The sequence below is a fragment of the Filicampus tigris genome, chromosome 19, assembly GCF_054856515.1.
Source record: "Filicampus tigris isolate MCC_2025a chromosome 19, RoL_Ftig_1.0, whole genome shotgun sequence".
Lineage (NCBI taxonomy): Eukaryota > Metazoa > Chordata > Actinopteri > Syngnathiformes > Syngnathidae > Filicampus > Filicampus tigris.
Window position 1 is genome coordinate 12,410,001 of NC_141235.1, and position 14,772 is coordinate 12,424,772.

A 14,772-nucleotide genomic window follows, 5' to 3' on the forward strand; every position below is an offset into this window, starting at 1 on the left:
AAACATCTTCGCACCATAGAAGATAGTTTAGGTTGTAAAATACTTTGTTGACTCCGCAAAACCCCCACTCGATTTATTTTCTTTCTGCAAAGTTCATTTAGCGCAACAGAGCAAATTAAGCAAAAACAGGCCCACACGCACGCATGCGTGCACAAGCACACGCATAGTTCCATCGCTCCTGATGACTCACTCATCCCCTCTCGTGCCTATTGTACAGTAGGTTCACAACAACTTTACAAAATGGAATGGAAACATCTTTATCTATGTATTCAGATTTTGTTCTTCTGCCATAAGCTAATTAAGCATCCTCAGAAAATATTCCCAGGCCCAGTTAATGTAGTATCTAAAACCGCGAGGAGAAAATTCAGTGGTGATGCAACAATTATGAGTCACCGTTTCATGTGGGAGGATAAGTGTCAACACCCAACAGCAGGTTCCTCTGGGTAAACAAAATGTGCAGCATCATGCCGCCAGCAGGATTCTCCTCGATGTTGCGCGGGCAGTCGGGGATTTAAGATGATTTGTTCGAACGTCAGCCATCTTTGACTTTGCTTTACATTGTTGCCAGCATCATCTACGTCCGCCCCCCACTTCCCTCGCGTCGGCCATCCCTTACCACCCGCGCCGCCGCCTCCACCCCGCTCTTCATCGTCGAGCGTCACTTGTTACCGTGGGAAGAACAATGCTGACATCACGCTCATTATGCAATTCGATCAACGCTGCTTTTTTTAGCCACCGCCCAGAGACAAGAGGTCATTCAAGCATGCACATCTGCCCGGGGGGGTGGGGGTGAGGGGGGGGGGGGGGGGGGGGACTATGTCTCTGTATTTGCGGGAGAGGGGAGCAAATGTCTGCATGTTTATGTCTGATGCGATTACCATGAAGATTTGAAGCAGAAAGGACAGCCAACAAAGAGGAAAAAAAACGGAGCAGCCGACAGAACCACATAGATGTAGTACGCGTATACCGTAGTGCAGCGGTGCCCTACTCCGGTCCTTGAGGGCCCCGTAATCTGTTTGGAGATAAAGCCAACAAATCAAAGGCAGGTGGGGTCAGAATGTCATATTGGTTATTAGAGGACAACAGCAGCCAACTTGAATCCTTGTTTGTAGCTTGGAAGCACAATCTCTGCATGGGGAAATTAACTCTTACTTCTACATTTTCCTTATAAACAAAGCTTAATTGAAATGGGACTGAGTTTGTGTTTTTATGGGACTTTCGAGCATTTGTAAGCATAACTGCTGATTAGATATATTGTAAGTGTGTTGCATACACGCCTCTGGAAAGTCTTTAGGGTTCTGCGTGTTGAGGCAGAAATACTGTCTAGCTACTAGCTAGCTAGCTAGCTAGAATTACTGTCTAGCTACTATTTTTGCATGATTCCCTTTAACATAAATGACATTTCTCCGACTGCCATCAAGTGATGACTTCAAAATAAAAACCAGCGACGCCTTTCTCACACATACACTAATCTTTGACAAAAAATATGTGACTTACAGAGTGAGTTCAAACCGAAAGGTGAGCCAATTTTACCGCTAATAATGCACACTAAGCATGAATATAAACCCTCAACACATGTTCACTTCCAGACGTTGCGTTGTGATGGGCATGAGAGGATGGATTTTGGATTCTATGCCAGCTGACCTTAAGTGAGAAACGCCAGGGCACTTCCAGGTAAAAGTCTAAAAATAACCCATGCCAACGACCAAGGAGATGGGAGGTAATGACTGTAACGTCACTGCGTGAGTGTTATCGTTTGCATTGGAACTGTCCGAGAAGAGGAATTTTGGACAAAAGTTGAATAAATACACCGCATCATACTGAGAGGCGCTTGTAATATTTTGGTTATTTATAGACGGAGGAGGAGCACCGTGACGTGCGGCTTGTTGTGCGAGCACTTATCATAGTACGATATTGATGCAGTGAGGAAAGTGTGGAGCACATTTACAGCTCCAATTACTGCATACGCGGTAACGCTTTGAGATCAAAATAGATCATGCGCTTCGTGCACAAACCTCGAAATTCAGATCACATGCACAAACTGGATTTGTGTGCGGCTCGTGTTAACCCTGAGCATTTGTGCACCCGCCTGGTGTTGTGTTCACAGCGTACACCGGAGATCCCCCTCATCACAAAAAAAAACAAAACAAAAAAAAACAACCACGAAAATGGAAGATCTATTTACAAGCTAGTTGATAAGTCAGCCAGCAACAAACTGACACACTCCAGTTAAGAACCTACAGCGGCAATAGTGATGAGGATTGGAAAGATGCAAACGCATGAGGGACGTTTGGCCTCATTCAGATTCATCGGTATTGCCATCCACAACCTGCAAACATGCCCAACTCAGCCTTATAATCGCATACGCACACGTACACACTCAGGCCCAGAGGCTGGGACCGACTGAGGCCTTTGGGTCCAAACTCATTTGTTGAAACGGTAAGATTCATCCAAACAATTTCGACAGCGCATGTTGCGGCACAGTTGCTTTGTAAGTGCACACGCTATCGCAGAAATACGCTTTGTTTATACTTTATAATGCATTGTTGCAGTCATACTTTTTTTTCCCCTTTTTCCCTTACTGTTTTTTTCAGTTGATTGTTTAAGACGAATGCTCTCAAAATATACAGTATATTTCTAAAAACATATCTGGGCAGGGTTTCCGAAACATTTTCTAGTCCATCATTCGGCAGCGGCATGAGATTTAAAAAAAAAAAACGTTTCAGGGCTTAAAAGTTGTCACTGTAAGATTTAAAATGTCTGTATACAGTATACTTATAGTATCTTTTTAAAATATGCTGAAAATATTTGTGAGAGCAAGCAGTGCTGCTTTGATAATTGTAGTCAGTCTACTACTGTACGGTGGACGAAGGGAGGTCAAATGGTCGGAGAATTGTAGTAAACCTTATATAATACCTGCCTTTTTTCATCTTGCATTCCAACAAAAAAAATTTAAATCTAAAAACTCAAACTAATAAGAACCAAACCTAAAACAAAGCGTTTTCGAAGGATTAAAAACAAAACAAAAGTGAAAACAAAATAAAAACTAAATGTAATGAAAAATCCAAAACTATTACAACCCTGATACCTTTCCAACCGAGACAAAAAAAAAAATCCTGGAATGCATTTTGAAAAACCACAAAGCTTAAATGTCACATATAACAGTTTCAGGGCTTAAACGTTTTTACTATAAGGTTTAAAATGTCTGTATACAGTATACTTATCGTATCTTTTTAAAATATGCTGAAAATAATTGTGAGAGCAAGTAGTGCTGCTTTGATAATTGTACAGTCAAGTCCAATGGGGGCTGGTGAGTGGAAACATCGATCCATTCAACCTGGGTCCAATGTGTCAGTTTAAGCTCCCTCATCTCTGGTTTCCCCTCGTTGTTCACTCGATACCAGCTGCCAGTCACCTGGCAAACACAACACCCTCATGCATGATTCCCATGAGTCCCATTCAGGTCGCATGCGGCCACTCGCTCTGTCACATCCGCCTTCCTCCAAAAGAAGAGATCACCGTACGTTTTTTTTTTTTTTCTGGGCAGTATAATTTGGAGGCTTTTGTTCAAAGTCACTCGGGGAGGACGCATTTTAGATTTATTATATCGCAACACATTAAGATACTGTTTTAAAATGTTGCCGAAGGCTGGTATGAAAGGGCCATACCCTTTATCCATCCATTATTTTTCCATATCGCTTGCTCTCATTCGGGTCAAAAGTTTAAACTGAAGCCTTTATGTATAACTATTATACTATAGTTATAGAACTGTATAACTATAACTAAAAATAATTACAGTGGTCCTTTATGGTCCATTTCAATTTCATCAACACTTTGGGTAAAATACGCCATTAAAGTCAAACGGCCGTCGTGCATAATTTGTAAAGACAAGAAATGAAAAGAATATACAGAATATTGTAGTAGCACTATGTTTTGTCACTTATCAACATTAAGGTGGCATGTTTGATTGTTTTTACGTTTTATTAGTTGTTGACTTAGTTTGAAATTATGATAAGAATCTTAAACGTGAGCCTCATCTTGCGCTTTCACTTTTGCATTACTCAGTTGCCATTTAAGTCGCGGTTTTATTTCATAATATGAACAGTGATGCATTTTTATACTCTTATATGCCAATTGAAAGTAGGAGCTTGACCAGCATCTTTAATTATTTTTTGTCCTATACACATGTGGAACAAGCAATTGGGTACCCTTCAAAGTTATTATAGTTAACGAAAACCAATGAGATAACTGAAATTAAAATTGAAAAATATTATCGTTAACTAAATGAAAAATTTTTTTTAAAAACAGGCAAGCTTAAAAAAAATAAAAAAAACTGACATTTCACATTTGTAAATGTAACTAAAAATAATGATTGCAAAACTGTCATAAATGTTGTTCGTCTTTTTCAATTATCTTCATAGATTAGTTTTAGAGCTTTATTTTACATTATTTATGATAGTATTACTGTAGGGTGGAAGAAGGGAGGTCAAATAGTCGTTTGAGAATTGTAGTATACCTTATCATATAAAACCTGACTTTTTTCATCTTGAATTTCACCGAAATTTGAATATAAAAACTCAAACTAATACTAAAACTAATAAGAAACAAACTAAAACAAAGCATTTTCAAAGATTAAAAAAACAACAGCAAAAAAAACAAAAGCGAAAACAAAATAAAAACTAAATATAATGAAAAATCCAAAATGATTGCAACCCTGGTACCTTTCCAACCAAGAAAAAAAATGCTGAAATGCATTTTGAAAAACCACAACGCTTGAATGTCACGTATAAATCATGTCATCATCATCAAGACAAAAATTGAGCTTTTTGACAAATGACGACAGCAACATATTTACACAAAGTTCACAAAGTAAAAAAAACAAAACTATTGTTTTGTATTGTATTGTAACACTTGTAAATAACTGTATAGGAACATTGAAACACTCATTTATGTTCAGCGTTTGTTTGGCTGCATCTGGGACAGGTCATGGGTCCTCTAACAGGAGAAAGACTCAAAAGCCACAGCAAAAAAAAAAAAATAAAATAAATAAAAATACACAAGTACGCTTGAGAACAAAACATTGGACTGCTGCAAAGAGCCCTCTGTGGAAGGAGCTGAAAAACACTGTCTGAAGAAGGTGTCCTTGAAACCTGAGACACTTGGTGCATTTTGCTCACTAAAAGCGCCGGCGCCAAAAATTTCTGTTCAGACAAAGTCTGAAGGAGAGATACAGATTTTTTTTTTTTTTTTTTTTTTTTTTTAAATTGCGGTATTTACATCAAATGGCTGTGCAAGAAATAAAATTAATTAGTGAGGGGTACCATCATTTATGTCAGGATCAGTTTCCTTGTTTTATGTATGCATTTTCTTTTAAACAGGCTAATTATGTTGGACCACAAATAAATAGGTCATTTGTTTTTCTTTTATTTGTATTTATTCTTACTCTTGTTAGTTTCACAAGTTATTTCAGTGAGCAACAATTGTCTATGTAGGTTGCACAGGAGGACTATAATCCAACTAAAGAAGAGGAACAAGGCTGACGCAATGAATATTATGTAACAGCACTACTTAGGCAATATTAGATGTAAACGCAAAGCACACATCACATACTGTATCAAATAACACACCAACATAAAAGCAACATAAAAGCAAAAGTGTGCTCAGTATATGAGATCAATGCAAAAAAAACAAAGAATATTTTATCATTGCTTATTATTTATTCCATATGCAACAGTGGAGCTGGTGAAATGTTTTCAAGCTGCGTATAATACATCTTTTTTCTCTACACGCTCGTTGCAGAATAAATAAACTAATACTAACATTTTTCAGCTTGCCAATTATAGTTTTTCTTTTCATCCCACAGGGACCATTTCCAGTGCTTGACATGACAATTATTTTTCTTATTAACCTCTGAGGGGCTTCAATCCATGTTATGTAACAAAGAAACTGTTGCACCCCGACTGTGTCGTCCCTGCAACCCAATCGCTGATTGCCGGATGAGCAAATCAGTTGCAAAAACGCAGAGCTGGGTGACTAAACCGATGTTTGTAGCTCAAAATCAATAAGGTTAGCTTTATTAATAATTGGGCTAATGTGCATCCTTTGTCTGTTCGTGAGCACTAAGTAAACAGTGAGTATGATTTGTGAAAGTGGAAAGTGGCTCACTTCAGGCTGAGCTCAGAAGATTAGAAGCAGCGAAAGGCAGCATGGGTCGAACTGGAAGTAGCAATGCTTGGTCCCTGTTGCACAGACCAAATGACTGGAAGGGAACCGGTCAACCAACCTTGACCACACTGGACAGAACATCTTGGCTTTTCCCAGAACATCCTGCATGTGCGCCGCTACCTCTCTCCACGTGTAAGCACGAAATCATGTCTTGAATTATACATTATACACATACACATATATACATATATATGTACATATACATATATATGTACAAATACATATATATGTACAGATACATATATATATGTACAGATACATATATATATGTACAGATACACATATATATGTACAGATACATATATACATATACATATATATATGTACAGATACATATACACATATACATATACACACAAAAGATGATTCTATACGGTATATTTTCGAGGCACAAACAGATTCAAGCACGGTTGAAAGTGGAACGACTCGGTTCGGTGCAACTGAGTGAGATTACGATTCGATTCAATATAGTATGGCTCAGTTCGATAGCGTATGATGCAATTACTTTTTTGTTGTTGTTTTACACACATTGGAATGAATTTGTCAGTACTGTAAATGTGCCAGTTCCTTCTAAGATATATTGTACCTCTATGTATGTAGAACAGCTCCATAGCCTTTGCAATTGTTTCTCTACTTTGGCCATTTTCCTTCCAGTAATTCATTCTGCCACTCGGCCTCGTACAAGGGCAGAATGCAGATGTAATGTTCCAACTGCGTGTGAGAAAAGGGGAACTGTGGACTGAATGCCATCATTAGCCGTGAACCACAATGGCATCCACACCAATAGGGGAAGGCTGTGCATAAAGAGCCTCCAATGCACAATGGGCCTTCTCTCACAATCAAAGCTGTCACAATCTCTGCTGTAATGAGCAACATGACAAATTGGGCAACAAATCACACATGAACAAAATCACATTGTGTGCACCAAGTAGAGGGAAAATGTGGGCGGTGGAGTTATAACCAGCACATGAAAAGAAGGGATGTGATGTTTAGTATTGAAAGCATGTACAACACAGTTGTTATAGTATACAGCGAGGAGAATACTGTTATTTCATCACTTGCTGAATTCCTAAGTTTGCTCTGTTTACAAAGAAGTTAACTGTCTCCAATTGTATGTGTTTTTTTTTTTATTGATTATAGAATATCTATCAGAATTTGCAACCGTCAGCCATGCCTAGGCTCTCCACCACTTTTACATGGATTGATCTTCTGTTGTCAACACTGTCTGCCCCTGAACTTCCTGCATCATCAATTCCCGGCTCCTTTTCAGCATGTTTGCCTGTCCCCCTGGCTGATTGCTGTTTTTGCTGCGAAAACCAAGTGGGAGACTTGATTATTGGAATGGTCTTTTGAGTGGAGTCCCACAAAAGAGAATCAAAAAACTGCAGCTCATTCACAACGCTGCAACTCAGGTTCTGACCAGACCAAATGACTCCAGCCCTAAAGGCTTTACACTGCCTCAATCGATTTTGAAATGACACTACTGTTCTAAAAATCACTGAATGGCTTAGGTACTGAAAACATGAGAGAAATGTGAATAGGACATAAACCCAGTATGGTTCTGAGATCAGCAGACTCAGGTTTGTTAGTGGAGCCCAAAGTTCAAATAAAACATGGTGATTCAGCAATTCACTGTTGTGCTGCATGCAAATAGAATAAGCTGCCAACAGAATTGAAATGAACCACAGGTGCAAATGCTTTTAAATCCAGATAAAGCACAGTCCTTACTTTGCTTATAAATGTCATACATTTGTTTGTTTTTTGTAAATGCCTCTGAATGAATTTTTAACTTTGTCAAGCACATTGAGCTACCTTGAGTATGAAATGTGCTATATAAATAAAGCTGTCTTGCATATCTGAACCTTGAAGTTAACTTTCCTCAATGGGACTTTGAAGTTAACTGTGTTGATAATGACAGACAAATGAAGCTTCACGAAGCACTTGTGATTATTTTTGACTCCTCCAGATGGCACTCTGGTTTTAAAGCTGCAGTAAAAACCTAATACATTTCCAATGCATTAGCTATTATCTTTACACCAACGGCACCATCTAGGGGAGTAAAACATATCACAAGTGCTTCATGAAGCTTCACTTTCCCATCACTTATTGACACTAACCCAATTTTTTTCCGGACCTGACTAGTGCAAATATTCCCGTGGTCCGGTGTACTGCATTTGAGTTCCAAACACAGGAAGGAAGGAAATGACAAGAATTACAAATTATAAGGAAATTACACTCGCCTACTGTCGGGCGAGTTCTGGAGCGCCCCCAAAAGAACAAAAATAACAAAAGCAATAGTTCTTTAATGCTACTTGAAGTGCACTCACCCTTCCGGTTTCTCCTGTCAATGCAGAGCAGCCTTGAAAGCATGGCGTCAGCGCAGAAACAAATCATTCCCTGGCTCACGGGTAGAGGTTCAATTAGATGCACCACCTCGAACTGTCTCGAATTCAATTATGTAAAGAACGAGTTACGGTTGAAGGATGGAAATAAACAAGGTGCGCAAATGTTTTATTCATCCCACACACCAAAATACCTCCTGCATAAAATACATCTGGATGCTTACCCCGCCCGAGTCGTCCATGTTTTCCTTTCAAATTAGGGGTGCAGCAATTTTCACATTTGCAAAGATTGTTGTGACTTTAATTGTGTGCCAATAAGACAGTAGACTTGTTGTATTTCAGGAGCTGGACAGTTTCCCACAAAAAGCCCCTTGTTAGCTCGACGCCATGCCGACCCTAACATGCTTGTGTCGTCACTTTTGCCATGCAAAACCGCAACCCTCTAAGCCAACGCCCACCGCCGTCAAGAATATGCTCGCATGCATCAACACGCACAGAACATTTCACCCTCATGCTTGTTCATTTTCCACGCCATAAAATGGGGAAAGCGTGCCATGCACTGAAACTCACAATCATCATAAATGATTTGAGAAGTCCTTGAATTCCAAATTAGTTAAGGGGGGGGAAGTCAACCCAAACATATTTTTTTTCAAGAATATGTTCTATGGAGGCAAACTAGTTGAAACAAGGCATTCTGATAAATGTTGTGTGTGTGGAGCAAGAGTTAAGCCACCTGTTTTTAGCAATCTAAGGGGGCGGCCATTTTGTCACTTCTGTCGACTGAAAATTACATCACAAATGCTCAGGGCTCAGGTAACGAGCAATCACGGCTCACCTGTTTTCTGTAGCTGAGCCGTGATTGGTCATTATGTGAGCCCTGAGCATTTGTGATGTCATTCTCAGTCGACATCATCAAATAGTCGACCACCGTGCCGCTGCATAGAACATATTCTTGAAAAAAATATGTTTGGGTTGACTTCCCCTTTAAGCCTGCTAACCTCAGCCTGACCTTTTACTTGCCACAGGCTGCACTGGCAAAACAATCTTAATAATGCTGTTAATAGGGCTGCTCGATTAAGCGATTTTGAACCGTAACCGAATTTCCTGGATAAAACGATGTTAAAAACGTTCAAAACGGCACGTTCGATTTTGTTATTTTTGGTGTATCTAAGCCACCCTAGTTTCCTCTGCATTTCCGCTTCCTCCCACGAGCGCGCAGTCCTAAACAACGACAACATCCATGGCTACCGGCGATTCTGCTATTTGCTCGGGCAAGTGAGCTTTTATTTAATAAATCGGGCAAAAATAGATCTGTAGTGTAGTGTATGCCCCGCATGTACAATACAACCCGTGAGCAAGTAACAAAACATCTGAAAGGCGTCCCTTTTTTTCTCCTCTACAACGGACTTCTCGTCCATCCGGACTATGCATCCGTACTTAAGCTTGACCGTGCATTGTATTATTGAGTGACCGTTTTGCACGAATCATTGATTTATGTTTAAGTGAGACAAGGGAGAAAGGTGAAAGGCTAGTCACTAGCTGGTTTGCAAAATGACTTGCTGACAGACTTTTTGCTTTACAGACTCGACTGTCTACCTTCTCTCATGTTGATGATTTCGTTTCAGGTGGTATATGCACTTTCTTCTTTCATTATTGGTTTAATTAAGAACAGATCTGAAATCTATTGATTAAAATGCTGTTAATCCCAATGGATTGTTCTGTGTGTATTAAGTTAAATTGACTGCCATTTTGAGTTCAAAGAAAGAAAAATCAAGTTTGAATTAAAAGACATTCAAAATACTTAATTTTTGCATTATTTTTTATTTGACAAAGAAATCTTAATCGTAAAATCGGGTTTGAGAGAAAATAATCGGGATTTTCTTATTAGGCAAAATCGAACAGCCCTAGCTGTGAACACTTGTACTGTCCCTGGTTCTCTTGCTTACCCATGGTCCAGTTTCCCCCAACTGTGGTGGTGCACCTGATGAAGTGCCCTGCCAACTGCTAATTCTGCCAAATGCAGTAACAATTACTTAAAACCATGGAGTTGTCAGCTCACTTATTGTTGTCCACCTTAAGGCCAGTCTTGAAAAACTTCACCCATCTTAATGTATGGTGTATTTATGTTTTAAAAAGATGCTTTACGCTTTCTGAAATCAGACTTATTGACAATATGCAGCCACATTTCTACTCCTGGTGAATTTAGAGCCAGGTCTGGCCTGGGATTAATTCATATAAATATTAGGAGTCTGCTCCCCAAACTTGATTTAGCCAAAATCTGGATTCAAGAAACCAATGATGACCTTATTTTATCAGAAACCTGGCTAAGTAAATCAGCGTCTGACAAGGACGTCACTATAGATGGGTATAATATCTATCGATGTGATCGCCCTCGGAAAGGTGGAGGAGCGGCTATGTATATAATCTAAAAAACAAATTTCAGGTTACCATGCTATCTTCACTTTCCATCACTAAACAATTTGATCTCCTCGCCCTGAAGCTTGATTTCTCCGATGGCCAGTCCCTCACAATCATAGTGTGCTATAGACCTCCTTCTGCCCGCCCTTAAGCCCTCACCTCTCTTGCATCTTACATGAGTGCTTTCAATTCCAGTGAGCTTTTTTGGGGATTTTGGCTGGTGACTTAAATCTTGACTGGTTGGCTGACTCTTCTGATCATTTTAAAACGGTCTGTAACTTACTTGATTTAACTCAACTAATCAATTCCCCAACCCGCCCAAATACTAAAAAGCCTTCAAAATCTTCCTTACTTGATCTCATCCTAACAAATGCTCCCCACAAGTACACTGATACAGGTGCGTTCGCAAATGACCTGAGCGATCATCGGAAGCATCGTAAGGAACTCCAAGCTTCCAAAGTCAAAGCCCAAGATTATACGCAAAAGAAATGTTTAAAAACTTTTGCATCCCGGGTTTTATGCATGACATAGCTGCCTTTGAGTGGAGTAGACTTGCTCTATTTGATGATGTAGACTTAGCTCCGGATTACTTTTATGATGAATTCCGCCGTATTGTTAATAAGCATGCTCCTTTTCGGAAGTTTAGGGTGAAGGGGCGAAATAATCCTTGGTCTACCCTGGAAATTGGAAAAGCTCCTCAAAGAGCGAAACATCGCTTGGGCAAAAACAAAGACAGAGCTCAGCTTTCGTCATCTTAGAAATAAATGTACTTCCCTTATCAAGAGAGCTAAATCGGACTTTTATTTGAACGACTCCATAAAAAATATAAACAATCCCCAAAAAATTCTGTCAGGTTATAAAATCTTCAAGAAATGTGATGACTGATTTACCAAGTTTCTTAATCACTCAGGCTGGTATACTGTCTGACAAGACAGCTATATTAAACCGTTTAATGATCATATTATTTCTGCTGGCTCATTGTTTGAATCATTAAATCCTGAAGTGAAAAATGCTGAACCGACCAGTGTTAACCCAACTTTGACACAGATGACTGGGAGTGGACCAATCACTTGTCCATTTGAGTTTGCATCTGCGTCTGAGGTTAATAATGTGCTGAAGAGGCTGGACACAAATAAAGCGGCAGGGCCTGATAAAATTGAACCATTTTTCTCAAAGTTAGCTGCCGATTTTATTGCTGAGCCTCTCTCACATGTTTATAACTTGAGTCTTAGTAGCAACAAAATCCCTAAATTCTGGAAGCCATCATTTGTTCTCCCCATGTTGAAAGGGGATGAACCCACAAATGTCAATAACTACAGACCAATCTCTAAATTGTGTATTTTAGCGAAAGTGTTTGAAAGGCTTGTTAGTGATCAACTAAAGGATTTTTTTTAGAATCAAATAATATCTCATCTCCATTCCAGTCTGGTTTTAGAAAACAGCACAGCACTGTGACGGCTGCACTCAAGGTTTTAAATGATTTAATCGAAGCACTGGACAGTAAAAAATACTGTGGTGCTCTTTTTTATTGATTTGTCCAAAGCATTTGACACAGTTGACCATAATCTACTGATACAAGCCCTACACGGGATCGTCTTTCCTAAACATGCAGCTGCCTGGTTTGCCAAGTACCTTACCAACAGAACACAATGTGTTCAGGTGTCCGGAGCCGCCTCCTCTTTTCTGGACATTGCCAAAGGGGTGCCTCAAGGCTCAGTGCTAGGACCCATTTTATTTTCAATTTACATAAATAATCTGTGTAACCATCTGTCAAATGCGATGTATCACTTTTATGCAGATGACACCATTATTTATTGCTGCTCAGCCTCACTTACTCAGGCTTTCGAGTACTTTGCAAGTTGCTTTTAATGTTAGTCGGTTTAGCTTACACAATCTTAAACCGGTTTTAAACACAGATAAAAGCAAGCTTGTGGTTTTCTCTCGTGCAAGAGCGTAACCACAAAACATGCCACACATTGTAACATTAAATGGAAAACCTATGGACAGGGTTTTAAATTACAAGTACTTGGGTTTTATTCATTTAAAAAACAGAAAAATAATTTGGTCTCAAAACTCAGGATGAAGCTTGGGTCCTACTCCAGAAACAAATCCTACTTTTCCATCAGGGTCGGAATGAATTTCGTGTCAGCGACCTTTTTTGCCCGTAATTGATTATGGTGACGCGCTATATTCCAGCGCATCATCCAAACCTCTCCAGTCGTTGGTCTCCGTCTTTCATTCAGCGCTTAGATTTGTCACTGGCTGTAGTCGTCTCACCCACCATCGTGAATTGTATCTGAAATCAGACTTGCCTTCCTTGAGCGCACGCAGGTATGCACGTCGGTTAACGCTAATTTATAAGGCTCTCTTGGGCTCGCTCCCTTCTTATCTGCGTGTGTTCTACAAAAGACAAATAGCGGCTATGCCTTGCGTTCCTGCACTGCTCTTGTTTTATCTGTTCCTCGTGTAAGGACTGAATTTGGAAAGAGAGCGTTCGGCTTTGCTGCCCCTTCAGCTTGGAATGCCCTACAGACTGAACTAAAACTCACTGATCTGATCCCACTTGAAGCATTTCGCTCAATCCTGAGGGCCAAACAACGGGAGGCCATTGAAAAGTGCTTGTGTTTTTCAATCTTAACTTGTTGGGTCAATTCACACGTTGTTATTATAAAATACTTTTGCACCTTAAAATTGTATGCGTTATGCGTCTCTTGTAAATGTTGTATGACCTCTTGGCCAGGTCACCCTTGTGAAAGAGATCTTTATATATAATAATAATAACCCTTTCATGCATGAATTATGATTTGATGACATGATTTATAATACAAAGATTTTTGTTAGATTAATTAATATAGGCGAAAGCAACTTTTAAATAGTTGTCCACTGTAGTGACCACTGTGCTTGAAAGGGTTGAGTATTTATTTTTCACAAGGCTGGTTAAATGGGAAGTCAAAAATGTTCTTCACAACAAAATGTTGAATGCACCGCCAGTAGTCCAAACACGGCATTCTGGATAATGTTGTGCTTGTGGAATATGAGATAAGTAGTAAAATCCACCTGTTTTTATCCATCCTCGGGGGCGGCCATTTTGGCACTTGCATCGACTGAAAGTCACATGACAGTTGCTCAGGGCTCAGGTAAACAACCAATCACGGCTCATCGGGCTTCTGAAGCTGAGCCGTGATTGGCCGTCACCTGAGCAACTGTGATGTTATTTTCAGTGACAAAATGGCCGCCCGCTGAGATGGCTGAAAAGGGGTGCATTTTGCTGCTTAATTCGTATTCCACAAACACAATATTATTCCGAATATTACAGACAGATTGTATAATATATATTCATAGTCTGTAAAATGAAATCCGCCGTTTTCTCTTATTGTGCTTGAAAACTAACGTTTTGATTGTTTTGTTTAGCATCAATCAGAAGAAGCAGACAGATGATGCTGGGTGCTTGATTGAAAAGCTCCACTTGGCAGAATGATGAGAGACTTGACCTTCCCTTCTATGTTTGCTCATTGCTCCTCAAAGGCCTCTGTGCAGCCATCATGACAAATGATTCATAGGCTCATAGAGTGGAAAACAATACACACACACACACACACACACACACACACACACACACAGGAGGTCGGCCCAAACTGAACGGGTTACCTCAGAAGGTCAGCGTACGGAAAGATGGAAGGTGACACCTCCCGGACGCAGACTCTGCTCTCTCTCGTCCCCGCATCGTCAGAAACACAAAGAAGACAGCCAATGAGAGAGCGGCGGAGTGAGTGTGCGGGTACACGCG

General features: G+C 39.8%; 1 long non-coding RNA gene across 4 annotated transcripts in view; it reads right to left on the minus strand.

Moving 5' to 3' along the window:
- The window catches only part of LOC147129566 (uncharacterized), a 36,573-nt gene that overhangs the window by 4,814 nt on the left and 16,987 nt on the right, over nt 1-14,772 (minus strand). The window contains exon 3 of one of the 4 annotated variants that reach the window (XR_015082598.1): nt 14,634-14,687. The exons of 2 other annotated variants lie outside the window; for them this stretch is intronic. This is a non-coding gene — a long non-coding RNA (uncharacterized LOC147129566). Of the gene's footprint in view, nt 1-14,633; nt 14,693-14,772 lie in introns of all 4 variants that reach the window. One more of the 4 variants, XR_015082597.1, reaches the window with a different exon arrangement.